Source organism: Sinocyclocheilus rhinocerous, unplaced genomic scaffold (genome assembly GCF_001515625.1).
Source record: "Sinocyclocheilus rhinocerous isolate Xijiao unplaced genomic scaffold, SAMN03320098_v1.1 scaffold1179, whole genome shotgun sequence".
NCBI classification, from domain to species: Eukaryota; Metazoa; Chordata; class Actinopteri; order Cypriniformes; family Cyprinidae; genus Sinocyclocheilus; species Sinocyclocheilus rhinocerous.
The window spans coordinates 289,167-294,599 of NW_015664997.1; positions in this window are offsets into that span (position 1 = coordinate 289,167).

Below are 5,433 nucleotides of genomic sequence, written 5' to 3' on the forward strand. Positions count from 1 at the left end.
GCGTCATGTACTTGCATGCTTGCACCAGCCAAGCAACTGTCATGGAGATGAATGAATGTTAACGGCTAGCTTTTTCCCGGAAAAATTGACAGAACTAAAAGTTCCCCAGAAAATTACCTAAAGAGACCACTAGAGGGCATTAGGTCTCCATGACTTAGAAATGCTTGCTTAAATGTCAAGTAGTATGTTTAAGAATGAGTTGACTTTGGAGATCAGTGTCTTTCGGTGTCAGAATCAACTGCAGAGTCCAATTGCCTGAAACAGACCTATAGTAATTATTCAAAATCCAAATATGTCACACACAAGCCAGTGATTATATTCTGAACTTGACACCTGAAATAAAAGTCTTAAAAACTGAGTCAGTCTATTCTTATACTTGTTCGTATGTTACCATCCAGTCATTTCCCATGAGTGTGTGGCTAGGAGAGTATAGCCTATCCAGCTGTCCATCTTCAATATTTGTACTATCTCTAAAAAGATGGTGCTAGCAGAGCAACTCTGAGCTACATTGACTGGCATGACTGGAAACTTGAGGTTTCTCACTATAACAGAAAAAGTTTGGGATGAATTTGGTCCAGCCTGGGTTGTGTAAACCCTACTGCCTTACAGTGATGAAAGCTTAGTCACATTTCAATGTTCAGGCTTGTATTTTCCTGTCATATGCAGGATGTACTTTAAATGTTCTAATGCAAAAAAAGATTTTGCTTACAAAGGTGCTCATTAGGCTCTTGAATGATGACTTTATGGAATGGCCAAAATGTGAGTTGGTGTGTACAAAGGCATCATGACCATTCAAAATGAGGGGGCACATGTCCTGTGAATTTTTAATGCAACTTCCAAAAGACAAAAAAATATGTTTTCAGATTTTTTTTTTTACGTCTAATAATTAAGGTCCACAATTATTGTAGATACAAAATAAATAATAGCCCAAAGTCATCGTCTTTTAGTGAAGTTCACTGTTTTGAAGCCAAAATATGTCATTTAGCTTAGGTGATTCGAGCAGAACCATGTTCTTGTATACAGGTGGTTGGGAGAATAAATATAAAAATTTTACGCAACATTTTGTGAAAATGACTTTTCAATTCACCGACATGCTAGGCTAATCTGGTGTGTTTCTTTGAAGGAATAAAAAAAGGACAGCCACTGATTCACAAAATGCACTGTCAAATGCAAAGATGAGGTACATGCTTAGCCTTGTGGTGCTTATGTTTTAAATTAATTTGCCTTTATAAGATACAGAATACATGGAAGACCGAATTGATGATTTATATGCCTAATATTCTTAATTTAATAGTGACAGCATGCTATAATAATGTACTGTATGTTCTTGCTTCACTTTACATTGCAGTAATTATTACAGTAAAAGTTTACGCAAAATTGTATTATAAATGTTATTTTTATTTGGAGTTGAGTTTTTCCAATGAAACAAAAACAGTTCTGCAGTCTTCGATACATGAAAATACTGGGCAATGACTAGCAGTCAAGTTCAGTTGCAGTTTTGCTTGGTTCATTATAAAAATCAGGAATTGAAATATAAATATCGGGAATTGACCCTGACCATTGCTAGAGTATCGAGGTCTTGGTACTATTTATTGTGTTTGACACCCAACCCCACACACCCCCCGACCTACCCCTCATTACTTTTGCCCCTCAAATGGGTGCGTGCAAGCAATTTAAGTGTCATGCCCTGGTAAAGCACACTCACTGACAGACAGACCTGCACTGCATCACTGCAACACTCAGCACAGGCCTTATTCACTCAAGAACTGCATGTCTTACTTCTTGCTGTATTTCTATGTGTCCTTCTCATCTACTGTCTTTCTTCCCTAGAAGGATGTGACTGTGGTGAATGGGGAGAGCTTGAGCACTAATGATGTTTTATGGTGTCCGATTCCCCTTCTCTGGTGAGTTCCTGTTTACACCCTCACAGCTGGACAATGTCCAGGTGCGTGTGTATGTGTGGAGCATGTAGTATGAGCTCATTTGTTGTCCTTTCAAGGCCAACATTCAAGGTAGATAATGTAACATGGTTAAACTCTATTCCCTTGAGAAGGGTGAGGTATTGAGATCAGTATAACACTTACAGACATATGTAGTCACAGTACTCATGCACATTAACAAAACCTCCATAAATACAGTTCCCTTTCAAGGGAACTTCGACCTGCGTCCTCTAGGGGTCGCTATGGGGAACGCCTTCAGTGTGACCGGTGTCTGAAGCATACATCTAAAAACGACAATAACATTGGCCAGCGACAGCCTATGACGTCATTACCCTGCGCGATCACAGTATAAAAGGGCGCCGGGATAACACGTCATCCTCTTCTTCGTCTTCACTGACCGTTTGTTTCTGTTAGCGTTAAACTAAACACGACTTTGCTCTGATACCTGCAGTTTCACACGGCTCGCGTGAATCTAGCGGTTGGGTGGAGCGTGTTTAGCTCCCGCGGGAGCTGAATGCATGCTGCGTGTTGCAGTCGCGGTGAGAACATGGAAAGGACCTGACGGGAAATTTCTCCCTAGCAGTAATTTCCTTTTGTTTATATATGAAGTGTATAGTGTGGATCTGTCTGCAGTTGTTGGACAGATGATTTATATCATGTCCTTCTCAGATAACCACATTATACTGCACTCCGGCTTGAAGTTAAATAAATGCAGGGTCTATCCCCCGATGAGGTGGCTGAGTTGCGTCGCACCACAGATCTTGCTCTCCGTGCCACTAAGCAGGCCGCTACTGCCATTGGCAGATCCAAAAAAATGGCAGCCATGGTGGTTACGGAGAGGCATCTGTGGGTGAGTCTGGTGGATATCGGGTCGAAAGAGAAGGGCTTTCTTCTTGATTTGCCAGTTTCCTCTTCTGAACTTTTCGACACTTCCGTCGAGATGGTGGTCGTGAGGTTTAAGGAGGCCAAGACGTGCTCGGCTGCCTGTTAGCGTTAAACTAAACACGACTTTGCTCTGATACCTGCAGTTTCACACGGCTCGCGTGAATCTAGCGGTTGGGTGGAGCGTGTTTAGCTCCCGCGGGAGCTGAATGCATGCTGCGTGTTGCAGTCGCGGTGAGAACATGGAAAGGACCTGACGGGAAATTTCTCCCTAGCAGTAATTTCCTTTTGTTTATATATGAAGTGTATAGTGTGGATCTGTCTGCAGTTGTTGGACAGATGATTTATATCATGTCCTTCTCAGATAACCACATTATACTGCACTCCGGCTTGAAGTTAAATAAATGCAGGGTCTATCCCCCGATGAGGTGGCTGAGTTGCGTCGCACCACAGATCTTGCTCTCCGTGCCACTAAGCAGGCCGCTACTGCCATTGGCAGATCCAAAAAAATGGCAGCCATGGTGGTTACGGAGAGGCATCTGTGGGTGAGTCTGGTGGATATCGGGTCGAAAGAGAAGGGCTTTCTTCTTGATTTGCCAGTTTCCTCTTCTGAACTTTTCGACACTTCCGTCGAGATGGTGGTCGTGAGGTTTAAGGAGGCCAAGACGTGCTCGGCTGCCTTTAAAACCTTCATTCCATGAGGGTCCAGGCTTTGGACTTCACCTCCAGCCTATATCATGAGCTTGAGTCATGCGCGGGAGCCATGATTGGTGAGTACGATCCATTTTTATCTACTCTACTGCTAGTTCTTGTGTATTCAATGCTAGCCTTTCTCTGCAACGCTACTCGGACCTGTTCTGTTTTTCTGACTTTTAGATTTGACCCACCTGCTAAGCCAGGACCTCCTGCTGTTGACCGATTACAGTGATGGTTTCACTCATCGGTTCTGGTTCCAGGCTGGTGATAGCCCTCATCTTCGGCTTGGACACGCAGCCTGGGCTTCTGAGGAAGTATCCCAGCATCAGGTCCCCAGTATAACGCTGCAACCTCAGGACCTGTGGGTCCTTCTCGTGGGCTAGTACTCTTCTGAGTACATGCTTCGCGACATGCTCCCTATCCTCTGGACAGATGCGAACTACTCATTTCTCACCCTGAGGGGTCTCCTTAACCTTCATGCACGTTCTCTGAGCTAGAGCTCCTTTCGCTGAGGCCTTGAGGAGCTCAACTCTCCATAGACGGTAGGGCCCGTGAGTCCTCCCTGTCACACTGCCCTTATGGTTGAACCAGTAATCACCCCTCTGTGGAGTGGGCTGGAGTACACGTCACTTCCTGTTTGTTGCTGCCGTGTGTTTTGAGTTTGAGCTCCGTCAAGTTAATTCTTTGTCGTCTACTTTTTTATCTTAAAATAAATTTTATACACCATCATTTTCGTTTCTATAACGTCTGAATATATCCCCTATCGTATTCTACAACAAAAACAATCAGAGCGCCTTGTTATCACTAGTTCTATTTTGACTTCCCGAGTCTGCTATTAGCATATAGCCCGCTAGCATCGCCAGCGTGGTTGCCGCTAATCTCGATTACATTACTAATACTCTATTCACACACATTACCATTGTTTTACTCACGGTTGCTTTAATGGCGGATGTGTGTCTACCTTTGAGTACAGGTGAGGACACGTTCAAGCTGCATTCGGTGCAGCTCGAGCTGGAGGCCGTGGAGAAGCAGATCCGCGACCTGGTGGAGAAGCAGTTTATACTTGTATTGCAGTAAAAAAATGTGGTGTTTAACCGGAGTACGGTGGTGGGGGTGCTTGACATGTGTCAAACACTAGAAAGGGGTGCATGCTGCAAAAAGTTTGGGAACCACTGCCGTAGGGGATAATGTCACTGACAGCCGTCTAACCGTCCCAGGGGCAACTCCCTTGAGACACTGCGTCCTCTAGTTTCCTTGCCATGCTTTGGATACAAGCTTCAGACGAAGAAGCGGATGACGTGTTATCCCAGCGCCCTTTTATACTGTGATCGCGCAGGGTAATGACGTCATAGGCTGTCGCCGGCCAATGTTATTGTCGTTTTTAGATGTATGCTTCAGACACCGGTCACGCTGAAGGCGTTCCCCATAGCGACCCCTAGAGGATGCAGTGTCTCGTTCCCTACTCAGGGAACCATGGTTATATACGTAACCTGAGACGTTTCAGATTTATCAAGCATACACTTTGGATTTGTTTGTTTGTGTTATTTAATTGTTTTTAAATAATTTTATTTATTTATTTACAGTGGCATTACTGTAATAAATACTAGATATATAAATTATGTGCTTTTCTTAAAACTAGCTTCACTGTTCTTAACCATTTTTGCACAGCAACTGGTATCCAGTAGTTTTTAGTGTAAGGGTCTGTCCCAATACCCACACTTGTGGTCTTGACCACATGAGATCGTGTCCCAGGTCTGAAAAGTTGCAAAGATCAGTGCTCTTAACACACACTAAATTCACACTATCTGTAATACCACTTCCGAGCGGTATTTGAGGCTAAGCATATAATTTGTGTAAAACGTAAAGTGTTGCACATTTTATTGATACTGAGATGAATATGTGTATGTTCTAAAAA